Here is a 19,465-nt window from a genome sequence, read left to right as displayed (position 1 = left end):
TTTATAAATTTTGTTTTATATTCTGAAGCTTCATGTCTAAAATATACATTTGTTTTAAAAAGTCCAGAGTATCCTGAAATTATACGGCTCTAAGAAGTGATTGCTTAAGAGAAGCACCACGAACTTGTGAAAAAAAAGAGCAGAATAGTTAGCAGCAATACATACAGACTCGCTTAATAAATCAGCTGAGCACCTCATTGCTTAAAACAAGAGAAAACTTCTGTCTTTTCTTTGCACATAACTTAGAATTAAATAGAACAGACTATATAAAACTTATCATTTAACACTGAAAGGCAGCCACCAAAGTTTCTGTATCAACCGTCAGAAAATTTTCAGATGGAGATGTTTTTGACCTTTTAATTTATTTTAAATATATATATATATATACATATAGTTGTAAAAATTCTGAAGTCTAGTGTCATCATTTGTTTTTCAGTATTTACACAGTGAAGATTTCAAATACTAGATGTTTTTGCAAAAAACCTTTTTCAGTTCAAGAGGAACATTAACTTCTAGGGGAACTGTTAAAGAAGATAAGAATGTAACAAATCTTTGCTCTCAAGCTTGCTTTGAGATATATATATGGCACAGATTTCATTCTGTAGTGAAGAAGTTTGCCCTATATTTTTTAATGTATGCAAATGATAACGGGAACATCACTAAAGCACTTGGCAACTTTCCCATGGACATAGAAACAACTGAGACAGAGGCTTTCAAATTATTTTTCATAATGAAATAGTAAAATCAAGCTGGTTTTCTATTTTACACTTATTTTTATGGCAGCAATAAACTTACACAACTTGTTTCTGTTCTGGAATTGAATACTGCCTGAGTTATTGTGCTGTCTTGTAAAAAGTGGTGAAATCGAGCTTTCTTCTGAGAGATATCACTGATTATAATGATGTATATACAACATACATGAGACAGGTAATGATAAAAGGTAGAAACTTGAGGATAGCTTTATGATTTAGTGCTGATGCATGTTTCTAACACGTCAGGAATCTCAGACTCCAGAAGAATAAGCCAAGTGGCATGTACAGCAGTATTATTTAATGATTTCTTTATCTTGCAGAGATTTCAAGCTGCAACAGTACTCCAAGGTACTACAGAAAAGTGTAAGACACGTAGAGCTCTGTTCAAGCTCTGTAATTGCTTTAACACATCTCTCACAGGAAGACCCTGAGGCCCATGAAGCCAATATGGTTGGTTCCCACAATGCAAGCAACAAAATTAGAGGTCCAGAGGCAACAGTACAGAGTGAAAAGTACAGGTTCCCATCGATACTCCCACTGTTGGGGCTGCTTTGGCCAATACAAATGGTTCATGGGCCTATTTCTGGGACACGACTGTCTCAAACCAGAGGATGCAGAGATACTTCTGCATTCCAGCTGTGTGGGGCTGGAAGATGAGAACTGGATTCCCTGTTTACACTTAATTATTCTGCCACTTTGAGTAGGAGAAGAAAATAATGAAAGACAAATAGACTGAGAGCCGGGTGCCTTTTTTTTAGGGATAAGTTGCTGCTATTAGGGTAGTTAATACCTAAACAACACAGAATCATAGAATCATTTGAGTTGGAAGGGACCCTTAAAGACCTTCTAGTCCAACTCCCCTGCAGAGAACAGGGACACCTACAGCTCAGGCAAGTGCTCAGAGTCCCATCCATACTGAACCTGGATGTTTCCAGGGTCAGGGTATCCACCACATCTCAGGGCAACCTGTGCCAGTGCTTCACCATCCTTGTAGAAAAACTTCTTCCTTATGTTCAGCCTAAATCTCCTTTAAGTTTTAAACCATTTCCCTTCATGTTATCGCAAGAGATCCACTAAAGAGTCTGGTCCCTTCTTTCTTACAGTCCCCCTTTAGATACTAAAATGCCACTACCAGGTCTTCCCAGAGACTTCTCCAGGCTGTGTGCCATTCCTTGGATCATTTTTTGTCGCCCACCTCTGGCCACACTCCATGTGCTGAGGACTCCACATAATAATAATGATGATGATAATAACAATAAATGCATAAATGAAAGCGAACAGCAATTTTGTTTTCTTTAATCCTGGATTAAACACCGAGAACTGCTTCCCCATCTGCCTTTTTGCGTGTGCACAGCCCCTGACAGCGCTCAGTCCCGGCCGCTCCCACGGCGCCCAGGCGGGGCCGCTCTCGGTCCGCCCGGCGGAGACCCCACCAGATCCCGTCGCCCCCGTCGCCCCCGTCGCCGCCTCCGCAAAAGTGCAAATGTGAGGAAGGTTTTCTGGCACGAAAATCGAGAGAAACACAGAATCTAAGTATAAGAGCTGCCTTTCCCAATTCTGACCCCAGTTTTCTCTTTCTTTCGTTGGTGCCTTATAGGGAATAAGAAAACATAACCAGTCTGTAAATCTACAAATTGCCTGACCAAGTAAACATTTACTAAAGCTCTGTTTATTTGGTAGGATTTGGTGGCACAACAAGTTAATGTATTTTGGTGTAGGTGATAGCAATGTGGAAAGCAGACCCCACGGAGTGTCATATGCCTTAAGCTGCAGCTCAGAGTGCCCTGATGACTTAAATTCCTGTAATGACATAAAGAGAAAAATAAAGGTTTTTCTGTATAGAATGTCTTGGTGGAGTGAAAAACAACAAATATATTTACCAGATATATGCAAGATATTTGGCCATCAACAAAAAGCTAGAGGAACCTGAAGTTATAATTTACTTTGAATCGGAAATACTTGCAAAATTTTGTATTTCTAAATTTAACTATAATTTTAATTATATTTTTTGGAAATTGTCATATCACAAGTGCTCTTTAACCTAAGCCTCTTACATGGCAGTGTTTTAGTCACAGATAATCCAAAGCAGATAGGATTCCCAAGCACATCTCTCCACACACCAAGGCATCTCTGCTTTGCTCTGAGAAGGCTTAGCTCAGACCTGCTGGGCAGCTCTTCATCTAAATATCCAACTTCTTGCCAAGGAATCCCAACATTTCAATCACGTGAACAATACATCTTGACTTTCTCAGTGTTTCCAAAGATTATTATTATTATTATTATTTATAACACAATTTGATTTGTAATGCTGTAGGGAAAACAAAATTAAACAAATTAAATCTTCTGTCCATTGTAACATCCTCTTTGAAAATCCATTACAAGAAGTTGTCATTACTCTGAAGATGAGGGTACATCCTGCATTTGTTGAGAAACTAGACTGACATCATTACTAATCTTTATAAAATAGTCTCTGACACTGAGGTATCAGTCATAGTTTTTCCAGGACACTTAGATTCTCAGTTCTATAAACAGTATCCTTTTATCTTATGCCTAATTGTTCTTCAACAGCACTGTTTTCACCCTGCAAGCAGTTTATTTATTTGTTACAAGAAATAATGAGTTAATTCAATGGTACAGAAAGTGCTCGCAATTTCATGTAGTTTTCTGAGCGGGTCTGTAATATAAAAATATTCATTACTATTAAAGAAGTACTTATCTCAGCCTTGTCTCTGCTGATAATTCCAGAGCTATGTTTATTAAATTCAATATATTTAATATTTTTGTCTCATCTGAGTCTTCTCATTTCTCTTCACAGGGAAACATTTCACTTCCATACCATTATTTTACTACTCTGTTATATCCACTCATTGTATCCACTCTTGGATATTTTCTTCTTAATTCTTCATAAAACTACATTAGAAATTTTGCATCATAACTGACTGTTGAGGTTCCCTTTGTTTTTTGAAGCAGCTGTTGCATTAGAGTTAACATATTAACTTTACAGACATTCCTGATGGTACTTTAATTTAGTGCCTGTTTGCTCATATCTATTATATCAAATATGAATTTTTCAGAATAATCCAAATTCAAATATGAGAAATAATTTCTTTCATATATCAAAATCATATATTTCTTGGTACTATTTCACATGCCACAATACAGATCACTGAAACTCAGCCTATTTTTCTCAAATGATTCACAAATATTAGCAATTCACAATGACCTTCACTTAAGTTTTGAATTTATAAGGAAATCTGAAGCCAGAAGATTCATGGGTGGTTTCTTGTTTCACTGCAAATGTTTTCCACAGCTGTAGTGAGTAAAAATATTGATGAATAAGGTCTAACAGTGGTGTGTCATTTCTCATGGTGATTTGGAGTTTGAGAAGTCACATGAAGGTTTCTGAATAGAAAACCTGCTGCATTTTGGACACATGTAAAGCTGGAAGATTTTTATAAAGCTGAAGTAGTCAATCTGTATAGATGCAGAACCACAGCCCATTTGTGGTCCCTGAACTCTTTGCATGCATGTCCTGCTGGTTATGTGTAGCACAAGTAATATACAGAGGAGTATTTGCAGTTGGTTTGGCTCTTTTCTCCACCTCTTTCTGAGGCTTTCCAACAGGCTTACAGTCCTGATCAGAAAACTCAATATAAGAGTACTTATCTCAAAAATTAAATCATTGCATCTGAGAATCCATCCACTAGAAGTGGTACTGGATTCAATTGTAATCTTCTTTACATCAAAAACATGGATACATTCATTTTTATTTTTATTTTTTCTTAACAGGAACACTTATTTTTAGTGCAGAGGAAGGAGGAGAAAACCTCAAGGGCTCCTTTTTTTAAGTGACTGAGCATCTGCTCACAGAGGAAAATACTGAGTTGAGATCTTGGCCTTGGTTTTAAAGTGGTCCCAAGGAGCTATATATCTACTTTACAAGCAGCAAATATGTGTCTAGTGACAATATCTTACGTCTTGTTGCTCTTTTTTTTTTTTTTTTTCTTCAGAGTAGAAGATTTTCAGCTGTTTTATATTAGAACCAAGATGAGGCTTAGGTCAGTAAGGAAAGCCCCCTCAGAGAATGATAGAATGCTTGGCAGTAAAAGATCCCCAAATCTACTTATGTGTGCCCAAAGAAAAGGGGAAGAGATAAGAAATAAATACTACTTTTTTGTTGCTTTCCTATTAAAAACAACACTAAAAATAAAGAGATTCACTGGTTATGTGAATCATTTCTGCTCTACAAAACTGTTCTCTATTTATAAATAAATGAGTTTTCCTTAGTTTATTGTAACAGTCAGAGTATTCCTTTTGTAAATGTAGAACAGATACTGCAGGAACTGGAATATTCAGCAATTAACCGTGCATCAGGATGACCCAATAACTGCGTTTCGCTCTGTGTCAGAATATGTAGTTGGAAAAAGACACTGGAATCACTGGGTGACTGCAGTTGTTTTGGCTAGAGGGTGATAAACATCAGCTTCTCAGCTGCTGTAAGTCAATATTGCCCCACTGCAGCAATTTACACCATCTGTGCTATTGGCCCATTCTCTCTCACATGAATGGTATGCTAACTCATCAGTGAATGAGGTGGTTGCAGTAGTGATATTCCTGGTGGGCTGATCACCACTCTGACGTGGCCATGACCCATGGAGGGAGGTGTGTTTGACATTCTATCAAGAATAAATAAGCCAGAGTGGAAATGAAAAACAGAAACTAAGGCCTTGGGTAAGGCAAGAAAGTTGTCTTGTAAAAACTTACTGAGAACTGAGCAGCTAAAAAAAAGGAACTAAATTTGGAACACAACACTTTGCCAGAAGCATGAAAATCTTAGTCTATTTGTTATTTTACTGGCATGCAAATATGTTCAAATGATTTAAGTGTAAATATAGAAAAAGCATAAAGGTTGTATAGATAGAATTGCAAACCATTGCCTTAGTTGTCTGTGTTATTTTGAGTAGATTTGCTATTTCTTTGATTTGTTACTTCTACTAGGGTGCTTTTGTCTTTTTTTTCCTATGAAAATATAATTGCTGTTCTGAACAAACAGCTGCAGTGTCGGCTGCTATAGATAATATGGATCTGGAGTAAAAAAAAATTATCTGATTCATGTTCTGAAATCTGGAATTTTCTTCTATAATGGAGCTGAAAATGGAAGAAAATATCTTCAATATTCTCCTTCCACGGTGCAGGTGAAGACACAGTACAGTGAAAACACATATGACATATGTCATAATACAAATATTGTTGGGCACCAAGGTCAGGTGGGTTAGGAAGGTTAGCTACGAAGAATTACATTCCATTAACTGCTTGGACAAAGCAGACTATATAACAGGAAATCTAGACACAACTTTTTTCATGTGTAACTATGATAGCATTATCTTTCCAAAGACTGTTTATAACGACCTTGTGGCAGACATCTGCCTAGATTTGACCCTCGACCCAGTGTTAGATTTTCAAGCTTCAGCTTAGTAAGTTGTCATCTACATGCTTAACTCTGTCCTTTTTATTTTTTTATTTTTTTATATTTTTTTCCCAGCAATATGCACAGTAAAATATTGATTGCATAATTTAAATGATTCAGAAAATGCAGTAGTCTCTTTATGGCCTAGAAAACAAGAAATGCATTCTGAGGACTATAGTAGCATTTTGGAACCTTTTTCCTGGAAAAATATGTCTTCGTTTTTATCAAGGCAAATGTGCAATTCTGTCTTTACACCACTTGCTTTTCTATGTTTCTAGTGCTTCAGAATAACAAACCAAAACTAGTGCAAACTGCAAAGCAGAGAGGTAGTCTTGCTTTCCGAGTGAGATTTCAGATTAAGCTGATGAAAACTTCCAAAGCCATAGGAGGTGTTTGCATAGTTTATCCATCCTCAAATGACTGAGTGCTTTGGGAGTCGCAAAGAAAAGTGATACATCTGAAAAACCTTCATCCCATGTAAAAATCAGCAGTGCAGGTATTCCAGTGAAATACCAACATCCTATTGACTGATTGATTTTGAAGGGTAATTAATCAGTCTACCAAACTTATGTCAGTGCAGAACTATAGGACTGCGGTCACTTGGCTAAATCTTGGCTAGAAACAATCTCATCTGAAAATTTTATTTTAGTTAAAATACTGAGAAATGTTGGTGGTGTAGTTTTTGTAACTTTGAAAATCAGATCACTTCAACATAATGATTGAAAATATTTGCAAATCAAAACACAATTATCTTTAAAAGTTGAAAAGTATTCACAAGAGTTTTGTCTTTTTGTTTCTAAGCAATTCAATATAAAATGTTTCTCACAGATAAAGAATGACACATTGGGTAACTGTAAAAATAGATTAAACAAATTTTTGCTTAAATTGAGAATAAAGAAGTATAACAAAATTAATGTTGATAAAATTGCATCTAAAATGCCATTTAGTACATACTGATGGGGAAAAAAAAGCTCTCAGAAAATATTTCTCATGAATAGAAATGATTTTACATTACATTTGTCTTTTAGTAATCTCAAATTTTAACACAGAAAAGGGGAAAATTGGTGAAAAAGAAATCAGCTTTAAAACTATTTTATTATTCTGCAGTTTCCCTTTCCCTGTGCAGTATCTTTCTTCTCAGTATAAATTCCATGTAGAACAGAGAAAATGAAATCATTTGCACATTTGATACATTGTCCGTGGTTATAATATGCAATAAATTACCAGATAGGCAAACTCTTTAAGCCTCTTGCCTCACGCTAACTGAATATAGTGAAATCCGAAGTGTTGTATTCATCAGTTTTAAGCAAACATAATACTCTTTGCATATCAAAATCAAATAAATAAATAAATAAATATAAATCACATGCAAATAAAAGGTCTCACTGACATTAAATCTAATGTGAATAATAATTTCCTTCCGGGCACTGACATTCTCAAAAGGTCTGCTGTTTTTTTCTTAAGGTGACCTGGAGGTATTTGTCATGCCTTCTTCTATGGGACTTAAAACAATAACTTCAGAGACAGAGAATACAAAAACTAAGTGATCAAATGAGAAGCTCACTCAAGAAAGCTGTCTTACTTGAAAAATAGAAGAGGTTCCTTCTGAGTTTGAAGAAAATCAAAATTTCATCCCTGTGTAACAAAAGTGTTTCCAAATGGAAAGCCAAAACTGCATTATTTAAAATAATAATTTGCCATGTTTATTATACGATTGATATTGAGTATAAATTAAGGCCTCAGAAGAAGATGGAAAGTGCATCTTTCAATTCGGCAGCCTTGGCATCAGAAGAAAGTGCTATATTGTTCTTCACACAAACCGTCCCCATTAGAGCTCAAGATGTTCTTTTTCCTTTAATCCTCATTTGTACCCCTTAACCATTTGTTTAGAATTAAATTAACTGCAATTTGGAAAATGCAGATGAAAGGTAGTGCATTGAGTAGATATCACATGTTTCCTGAATAGTGCCTGTTCTGCCTCTTTCACAGCCATTCATTGTGCCTGAATGGGTGTAGTGTGTGAATTGTTGGACTGTCACTCTGCAGTGAAGTCTAGTAGCCAGTATTGCCATGGAAACAGCAGGAAAAAGACAATTAACAAAATGGTGCTGATTTTCCTTATTTCTTGGGGGAAGGGGTGTTCATTAGTGATTTCTTTGTTTTCTTTTGTTATTTTTCAAGAAAAAACACTGGGGAAGGGGTAGAATCTTCTTGTTAAATTAGATATTGTCATCACTGAAGGCCTAGTAATACAACAGAAATGTGTGTTTGTATAATAAAATGTGAGTTTTTAAGTGTTGTCTAGTCTTATTCCCTTCTTTCCCATCACAGAAAAGAAGCCTTAAAATATTCTTAGGTGAGCAACTGTTAATGAGCAGAGCCTGTGAGTTTAACCCTCACACATTCATGGGACTTTTAATTAGTTGCTCTCAGAATCACTCCTGTGACATAAACACAATATGAACCTGAGACGGGTTTAAACCAAAAGGGGGCTCTCTTTAGATTTTTTAACATTAGTTTAAAATCCAGAAAGCTGGAAGGAAGTGCTGTGGACTGCTGCAAAAGACAGGTTTGTGCATCTGAAGGACATTCAGGTTGAGAGGTTTGGTGATAATTTCAAGGCAGAGAACCTCCTTGTACAGAGACATACCCAACAAAGGGAGGGAACTTAGTCTGTAAAAGATATCCAGCTGTTTAAATTGTTATTTCTGCATAAAAGTAGTGCCAATGTTCATGAATTGGAGTGAAAAACAGAAAAGGATGCTGTTTACTGATGTTTCATGTCAAGCATTCCTCAAAGACTGAAGTCCATGCTGTGTTCATCTCAGATTGATCTAAAAACTTTGGATGAAGAATGCTCTCTCCCAGTTCTACAGATGCAGTCAAGTTCAGTGCCAGACTATTTTCTTTTATTGATCTTTTCCATATCAGGAGCAATACATATGGCAGGAAAACTGATAGAGAGCAATGTAAGCTCTACTTCTTTATGCTTCTTTAGATGTATATTGACAGGTTTCATCACTGAAATGCTTTAAAAAAAGAAGACACATGACTGTCTACAGTGTTTGCAAGACTTTCCCTTTCCTTTTCCTTTTCCCTTTCCCTTTCCCTTTCCCTTTCCCTTTCCTTTTCCCTTTCCTTTCCATTCCTCTTTTCTTTTCTTTTCTTTTCTTTTCTTTTCTTTTCTTTTCTTTTCTTTTCTTTTCTTTTCTTTTCTTTTCTTTTCCTTTCCTTTTCTTTTCTTTTTTTCTCTTCTTTTTGTTTTTCCTTTCTTTTCAATTCTTTTTGTTTCGTTTCATTTCATTTTGTTTCTTTTCCTTTCTTGTCTTTTCACTTCTTTTTGCTTCTTTTCACTTCTTTTCTTTCCTATTCTATTTTTTTCAGAAGACATTGCTATGAAATCATACATTTGCTTTCTGAATAGAACCAAGGAAAATGTGCGGGAAATAAAAAGACAGAATACATACCAAGAACACAGCACAAATATTTGGAATGAGTTAAAAGGGGAAAGGAGAAGAATGAGCAGAAAGTCTTGATGACTGCTTGTCTATCCTAGGTAAACACAACAGCTTTTTGAAACAAATGGCTAGAAATGTGAAGAGAAAGCCAAGGGAACACATGCTGAAGGTACTCTCTAACTAAAAGGATTTATTCTAGCAGTATTTAAATTGATAGTGGGAAAATGGAGAAAAAAATATAGTTTTCAAAACAAAATATGAGGCAGTCTGATAATGAGCACTGTGCAGTCTCACAATAAAAGTGTGAATAAAAGAGAGAAAAGGTAGATAGATATGGGCATTTCCTTCATCCACAGAAGTTTAACTGATGTCTGATTTTGTACTACTAGATTACAGGAGATGCAACATGCATGTAGCTGTAAGGGAAGTTTAGCACTGGTGACATACAAAATGATTTGTATTTTAATGATTTATCAAGGAGAATATGGGTCTCTGTTTCTATTTTATTTTATCTCTGATATAGGAAATTTATGTAGTCCCTAAACTCTGATCAAAGATCCTTTCAGTAATGCTATTATTAATGCCAGTTTCTGAAACAGTTTTCTATCATCAAGAAATCCTTGCTGTTCTTATATATGTAGATTTAGAATGCAACATAGATGTCCACAGGAACCCAAGAATGCAAAGAGCAATCCATTTGAGCAAACTATTTACTTAGAGGTAAACCAAACAAGTACAGGTGATGTTTTTTTTCTACTTCCCTTCACTGCCATTATTTCAATAATGATCTGTTCACCCCGACAAACTCGTCCTTAGCATCAATACTAATGCTCATGGAATCCAACTCTCTGTAGAATTTTCTGGGTTTAACTTCTTCAGGAGTGAACCATAGAATCATCTGGTATATCATCAATGGTGAATTCATTCAAATCTGCAAATCACGATAAGAATTTTAAAGCAGCAACTTTTCTTGGGAATTTCTCATTTCCAACCAAGTTGAAAATACTGGGAAAAAAAAAAAAAAAGCCTTATTATATCCATACATTTAATTTCTAGTCAAAGATAGAAATGAGATAATTTTATGGGAAACACACAGTTGAGTTCTTATTTGCTAAATGCAAAAAGTTACTGGAATTTACATAAGCCTCCAGAACTTTTGGGATGATACGCAACATGATTCTTTGCCAGCATTCATCTAAGTTATCAATTATCTCATTTTCACATTCTACTCAATAATGGATTTTTTGATTGGATATTGGATTTTTTTTTTATTATTTTTATTTTTTACACATATTACTCGTAGAAGATCAAACTATGCTTATGTGCTTGAAGTTGGAATCCAGGTTATTTTAGCTGATGGATATCATGACAGTGTATTTCAATGGGACAATGTCACAACAACAGATCTCAAATACAGTTTATGTTTTTCAAGTAAATGATTTTGAATAAGATACCTTAAGATTTTGGTATTGTTTTCTCATAATATCTGTCTAGTTACCCTGGGTGTTCTCATTATGACTGAGGGGCACAGCCATCATCAAGTGGTTGGCCCTACTGGCAAAAATTGCGTCAGTTTTCATACCACTTTCACCAACACAATCTTCATCATATTCTTGTCCTCCAGGTATCCTCTGCAGGATGAGGAGCTCAGGACAATTAGTCTCTGTCAGTAACTAATCTCAGGTAGCCTCAGAAGGAAATTGTAAACTTAAGTTCAGTTTGAAATAATTATTTAGTCATTTTTATTAACTCATTTTGGTCTCTTTCTTGTTTTTGTTTTTGGGTTTTTTTGTTTGTTCACCTGTTGGTTGTTTTTTTTTCATGCATTCTGTCCATCAAATTCTGTTTTCAAACTCTCCTTTTGGAAAAGGATGTTGCATATTTCCATGGAAATATATGCAGCGATACTAATTATTTAATGGATGATTTCCAGCAATAAGTAATTTGATTTTGTATTTCTGTGAGTGTAGTTTTCTGTCTACTTCTACTGTGAAGGCATTTTATGTTAGCTATAGCATCATCAATACTTCTTATGCTATGGCCATGAAGTAACATATTTCTTACACTTTGATTATGGTGGAGTATATATATCCCAGGCTTAGCCATTAACATATAAGAAAAGTTCCATCACAGTATTTAAAAATCAATTCTCATATGAATATGAATGAATTCACAAAAGTTATTTTTCTCCATACAGAAAAAGGAAAGTGTCTCAGTGAGTGGCATTTTAAAGGTCCATTATAATACTACAGTAATGTAAAGAACCCATAACATGAATGAGGTATTTCCCAAGGGTATGGATGAAACATCAAACACAGAGATCTGGCAGAGGTCCAGGAGAGAAACTGATTGTAGAAGAATTCCGTGGAAGCAGAAGTCCATAGACTAGCTGTTACAATCCTATCCATAAAAAATATTAATAATAATAAATTGAGCTAATTGGAATCTTTTCTAAAAAAGAGAACATGAAATGTTTCATTTATGTGGAGGTACTGTGCTAACTAAAAAATAATACCTATTAAATGTGTTAAATATCCTTCTATAATCCTGCATTTTTTTGCTTTTCTTTAGAGAGCAGTGCCCCGCTAAAGCAACATCACAATGCAATTCAATTAAAACAAAACTATCCTAACAACAGCTGAATTCTCAGTAACAGTTTGATGTCAGGAAAAACAAATAAATCCCAAAGAGTAAAAAATCAACATCTGTTCATTCCCCCTTTTCCCTTTCCGGTTCTCCTGGTAGCTGAGGGAATCTTCACACTCAAACAATGCTGGACTAACTTTAACTTTATCCCCGATGTAATTACATTGGAGTGCAACTACACAGAGTATTACTCTGGCTTCACTAGATAAAAGCAAAATTTAAATGTAAAACTAGTAAGAGCAAAGCTGGAGGTAACAGTTGTACAACTTTTATGAAAGCCTATCTAGTAAGAATCAGTCTTTAAATAACCATATTAGAATTCAGTAGAAAACAAAACATGCTACATTTAAAGATTTTATCTTCATTTAATACCGTGTTGAAGTGGATGAAGAAACTCTTGTGATACAGGCACACAGTCTTTATAAAATGCATTTTTAGACCAGTACTGACATATTAACCTTGAGTTAATGTCTAATTGAAATCTAATTGAAATATATTAACATGATCTAATTAAATAAGACATCTAGGTATTGCTGAAAACTAAAAAATAAAAAACAAACAAAAAACACCAAAAAAAAAAATCAAAACTAATCAAAACTTACAAAATATTGTTCTGCATTTAAATGATTTGTTAATTGTTGTTATTGAGACACACATACACAAAAATTCTGTGAATCTATGACCTTTTTCTTTTTTTTATTGTATTTTTTTCCATTAAAACCATAATTTTCCAAGAAGTACTAATATTCCCCAAAACACATGCACAAAAAATAAAATAAAATACCATTTTATAATAAATCTAATTTTCAGTGCATAACTTAAATTTCCATCTCTTCTACAGAAGTTATAATTGATCCTGATTCTCCGTTTTCTGTAGTGGAATATTACTAAGTTTGTTGCTTTCCTCTGGGCTTTGTTCTATTTCATTCTAAATTTCTCAAACTATTTCTCCAGTCTGTTGCTGTCATTTTGAATTTCGGGTCTGTTTCTAAGTGTATGTTATACCTCTCACTTTCACACCATCTGTGGACTAAACACAAATTTCCAACTGCTCAGGCCTCAGTAAAATCCTGAATAGAATCAGATCTGGACAGACCCAAGCAGAACAACTAAATGTGCAATTTTACTTGATTTTCTGATATGTATTCCTGAACATTTAAAGTTCAGTATTGCTGACATTCTCTACAATCTTCAATGGCCTGAATGCTTTCCATCTTCTTATGTCATCACTCTAGTAGTTTCTGTATCTCTACATACTTTATATTCATTACTACAAGTAGACGGGCAGAAATGTTCATATTTTGCATTAATTGCTTTATTACAGTACAAGGCGAAATTTCTCTACATATTTAAACTGCTTCCTGATTTTATTATCTTTAAGGGAAAGAGAGGTTTTTAGAAAATATCTTCTACTCTTGTCTACACAAGAGTTCTTGTAGACATGTAAGAGGACTTTGACAATGAACTATTGCCCTGTTCATGCTTGTTTTTTAGGATATTTATAGAGAAAACTGTGTAATGGGCTCTCTGGTTACATACTGTGAGCTTTTATCAGCATGGATTACTTGTGCAGTGAAAGACTTCCAACACAGTCAGACCTCCACAAAGGAAAAGAGTAAATAAAATGGAGGAACTAACAATATGATTATGGAAACAATATCGGTCTGCCAATTTGTAACTGAAAATCTTTTAATTTTCTTTTTTTTGTTTCCTTGAAGCCTAGTGCCCATGGACATTTCTAAGTAGATATGGGCAGGCCTGTAGAAAAATCGATAACTCAGACAAGCCAAGAGCCTGACTATTACCCATGAACAAAAATGAAGTCCAAGGTGTAAAAGCTGGCTGCTGAATAACAACAATAAGAAAGAAAATTCTATGTGAAGAAATTCTTTGTGAAGAAATTCAGTATGACAGTGAGTAAACTAAACCAAAAGATTGTCTTCACTCACAGACAAGATGCCAAGGCAAAGCTTGTAGGTCAGCAGGAGCTCAGTTTAAATTTTAAACTAAGCCTAAGTCTAAAAATTAAATTAAAGAAGGAACATTTATGTCAACATAATCAGGACTTGGGAGCAAGCAAATCAGTTCTTTATTGTAATAAACAGTTCTTACACAGCATAGAATTACACCTTTTGCAGAAGTAGAAGTTAGAGACGCAGTGAAGGATGAAAGAAGAGTCTGTTAGAGACCTGATAATTAAAAGGGTCTTTCTCAAACACAAACAGAAGATTATAACTTCAGTTAAAGAAGCAGTAATGGTTATATATGCACTTACTATCAACAAAGGTCCTTGTGTTTAAATAAAACACTGCTTATGAAAAATAATAAGATGAAATATAAGCAGAAATGTTTTCAAAGCAGAATATTGTTTATGGATTTCCATAAAATAATAGCAAGTGTTAAGAAGTGTCCCTTTTAAATTATCATGGGCTAAATCAGAGACTAGAACTAAAATGTAGCCACTCTGAAATATAATGGGAATGAAGACGGCTGCTCTTTTTGAGTGTTATTCATATTTACTCTGCAAACATATAGTTCAGTTTAATTAGCATGCGATTGAAAATTGTTGACGTCTTGTGTTCTGTGTTGCTGAATAGATTTTCTCATACTGAGGAATATGTAAACTCCTTGAAGAATTGTTTATGCTACCAGGGAGACTTTTAAGTAATTTTGATGACAGGAATTAAAGTAGGCAGTCAACACAGTCATTTTGAGGATTTAATATACTTGTGAACAAAAGAGTGTAAATAACTTTTTCAAGGAGTTGAAGCAGTCTGTGAAAACAGCTGTACAGATTTACTTTTTTTTTTTTTTTTTTTTTTTTTTTTTTCCATGGAATGGAATGGTAGACTTTAATTGTAGCTTTTGTTCCTTCTTATTTCTGCTAGCCAGAAAAAGAAGATCAATAAATATTAAAAAGTAAAAACAAGAAAAATAAACCTCCCCTTCAAAACAGTGAATATAATTTAAAGATTTGTCTTTCTCCTTGAGTCTTCTCTCACTTGTAAATACATAAAATGTCTGCAGCTTCATTTATTTCATAAAATATATTCCTGATTCACTTCTGCTATGTAAGAGAAAAATATGGTTTAAGTTGTAAATTAAACTTAAAACACTATTTATATTTAATTGTCAGAATGCTACAGCCAAAGCACTGTCCAAATCTAACATAGTTCAGAAAAATGTGGAAATATATGTATTGTGATATTTCCACATCACAGAAAAAATTACAACTTCAAAATTAGTTTTATTCTGAGACAGTGAAAAAGATCTCTTCACAAAACATTATTTCCAGGGAGAAAAAGATATATATGGTTCTATTTTAAATATGTTGTGTTGTGGGATCAACACATCAGAGGGATGGAATGCCATCCAGAGACATCTGAGTAGGTTGAGCAGGAGGTCCCGGAGGAACTCTTAAGGCTCAACAAGGTGTAATGCAAGGTGTTGCACCTGGGTTATGGCAACCTCCATTATCAGTGCATGCTGGGGGGGGGGCAGGGTAAGGCTAGAGCACAGCGCTGCTGAAGAGGACATGGTGGTACTGGTATGTGAGCCAGCAATCATAGAATCACAGAATTCCAAGGTTGGAAAGTATCTACAAGATCATCTAGTCCATCTTCCCTCCCATTACCATTGCTACCACAAGCCACTAAACCATATCTCCTAGCTCCTCATCCAGACGCCTCTTGAACACCATCGCCCTGGGCAGCCATTTCAGTGCCTGACCATTCTCTAAGAGAAAAAGTTCTTTCTTACATCTATTACATCTAAACCTCTCCTGGAACAATTTGTGGGCCTTTCCTTGGGTCCTGTTTGTTGCCTGGGAGAAGAAGCCAAGACACTCCTCATCACAATCTCCCTTCAAGAACTTGTAGAGTGCGATGAGGTCTCCCCTGAGCCTCCTCTTCTCCAGGCTAAACAATCCTGGCTCCCTGAGCCACTCATAAGGCATGTGCTCCAGACCCCTCACTAGTTTTGCTGCCATTCTCTGGACATGTTCCAAGGCCTCAATGTCTTTTTTGTAGTCAGGAGCCCAAAACTGAAAACAGTACTCAAGATGCAACCTCACCAGTGCTGAGTACATGGGGATGATTACTTCTCTGCCCCTGCTTGTCACACTATTTCTAATACAGGCCAGGATGCCATTGGCCCTCTTGGCCACCTGAGCATGCTGTCGTCTAATGTTCAGCCATGCATTGACCAACACCCCAGGTCCCTTTCTTCTTCACAGTCATCCAGCCACTCAACCCCAAGCCTGTAGAGCTACATGAGGTTATTGTGGACACTGTGCCCTTGCAGCTCAGAAAGCCAACCATATCCTGGGCTGCATCAGAACCTGTTGTGGACCTGTTGGAGCACATCCAGAGGAAGGCCACAAAAATGATCCCTGGGAAGGAACACCTCTCCTGAAAGGACAGGCTGAGAGAAATGGGTATGTTCAGCCCAGAGAAGGCTCCAGGGAGACCTGATAGCAGCCTTTCCATTTTTAAAGGGAGGCTACAAGAAAGAAGGAGACAAGATTCTTTAGGAGAGTCAAAGACCTCCTTTTGCTAGGACAAAGGGAAATGATTTCAAAAAGCAGGGAGATTTAGACTGGATGTAAAGAAAAAAGTTTTTTTTTACAGCAGGGGTGTTGAGGCACTGGCATAGGTGTGCTGGATGGCATGTCCCTTGAGACAATCAAGGTCAGGATGGACAGAGCTCTGAGCACCTGATTAAGCTGTTATTGTCTCATTACATTGCAGGGGAGCTGAACTGGATGGTCCTCATGGGTCTCTTCCAACTCAAATGAGTCTATGATTCTAAGCTGAAAGACATTCCTGATACGGAAATATCAAGTATCTTTTCTATTTGTTTTTGAAACAGAAATAAAATTGAAATGAAATTAAGACTGGATAGTTTTTCTGCTCTGTTGTAATGGATAGATCTTAACAACCATGAGTTGTATGGGACCATGCAAGAGCACTGAGCAGTTAATTTGAGAATGGACACAAATATAAAACCACTAACAGTACTGGAACTTTACTGGTAACCTCTCCTTATTTTTAAGGATGACTTGTTCCCAGCAATGGCCTACCAAAGTCCCATAAATACATTACTAGTGCAGAGTCTTTGCAGACTGGAGTTTTCTAAAGATCAAACTGAAGTATTTACCTAAACTGAAACATTTAAATTGTCTAGGCATGAAGTCTAGGAGAACCTTCTAAGCTCCCACAGGAAAATGCAGAGAATATTCTGGTTCTGGAGACTGGATCATCTGTTGTGACCAGATGTTCATAGTAAAAAATATTTTTTTTCTTTTAATGTCAGAATAAATCATTTGGGAAAATCTAGATCATATTCCTTTCCGTTGTGCTCACAGTTTTACAGCACACTAATTCACAGTCTTCCTCAATTTTTTTCAATACATATTGAATTTATCAGAATTGGAAAGTGGGGAAGGAGAAAGATCTTGCTACCATCAGTCCTCTAGTTTTGAACATTCACACATCAAGTTTAATGTTTTGTAGAAGTAAATTAGGAAATGCTTTAAAAAGCAGACTGATTTGAAGTAATATGTTGAGAAAGAAAACTTTTTTGCTTCAGCTGTGGACAGCATGATCACCCAGTTTTGATTTCCTTCAACTATTTTAAGATGCAAATTTAAGTCTGCTCAGTAAAATAGTCATTCATGTTCTGGTTCCTTACAGTAAGACAGAAATCAGAGAAATTCAATGAAATTGCAGAGGACTGTCTTCATCTTAGAGACCAAGATGGCTAAAATATTTATAGTTTATAAATCTCAGGTTTTTCAGCTACAGTTGGGTTGAGATCAAGTAGTCATTCCTACTGCAGAGAGGTAAATAAAAATTAATTTGGAAGTCTTCTCTTTTCATAATGTGAGATTTTGTACTTCTATAATGAGAACAGATGGAATATGGGAAAAATTAAAAGTGTTAATTGATTTTGTTTGAATCCTGTTACACTCTGTTTGGTGTGAATTGCTAAGTTGTCAAAACGTTAAGTTATATGAGAAATGGAGCAGAGAATAAAAACAAAGACAACTCTATTGATATCAGAGGTTCAGAGGTTTGTCTTCAGCTAACATACTACATTCACAGTATTTAGCCAATCTCATACTGCTGAAAGACAAGAGGAATAACAAAAGAGCAATAGAAATTAAAGTCTTTTCTCAGAGAATTAAAACTACTTTTGTTTTCCTTATGAAAATAAATATTCAAATGCAGAGTGTTCTTTAGCTGAGAATTTGCTTCACCAAAGAGTGTTATTGTGCCTTTTGAATCTGATGTAATTTGCATGGAAACAAATAGGTGTGACTTTCAGAGCAACCTACATACTTCATTTGGTTTCCTTCTCATTCTCACTCTCATCTCTGAATGGAAACATGAGAAGTCCATTCCTATCCTTACTGCAAAAGGCAGGATAGAGAATGCATTTTATTTTTTCCATAAACTTACACTCATGATCCTTTTCTGTCCTGAATCCATGTTACAGTAAAGCAAGACAGTGCTGAGCTGTCTCCTCAGCAGGAAAGCATCCCAGCCATTACATGAGGATTACTGCACTTTTTTTTTACTGCACTTGTTATGTTGTAAGGACATTTAAAGCAAAAGAACACTGTGAGGGCTATAAATATGTCTTAAACGCCCATATAATGTATGTTTTCATAATCTCACTTGGACATTTAGAGTGTACCATGATTAAAATTGATTCTGGCAGTAACTCAAATCTTCTTTTCAAGGTTTATGTAGTCTTGTCTTGAAAGCAAAACATGAAATTCTATTATTCCTTTCATGCTACTAATTGTCATATAATTACTTGTATAATTTCTGTGCACCAACATCTCCTATTGCATAAAGTTAGCTTAAAATGATGCAGGAAGACAAAGAAGTTTTTGGTCAACCCAAGAAAACAGCACGCCTGTTATATTATTGTATAATAATTTAAGTGGAAACACACACACACACACACACAAAAAAAAAAAAAAAAAAAAAAAGAGGATTGTGAACAGAAGCTACAGAGAAAAACTGGTGCATTTATCCTGTAAAAAGTTTGATATTTTCCCTTTTGAGAGAATATATTAACAAAACAAAGAAAACAAAATTGTGTAGTTCTTTTCAAGTTGAAAGACAAGATTA

This window comes from Coturnix japonica, chromosome 2 (assembly GCF_054131305.1).
Source record: "Coturnix japonica strain WE chromosome 2, WE-NBRP24, whole genome shotgun sequence".
Taxonomy (NCBI): domain Eukaryota; kingdom Metazoa; phylum Chordata; class Aves; order Galliformes; family Phasianidae; genus Coturnix; species Coturnix japonica.
Note: the sequence above shows the minus strand (reverse complement) of the source record.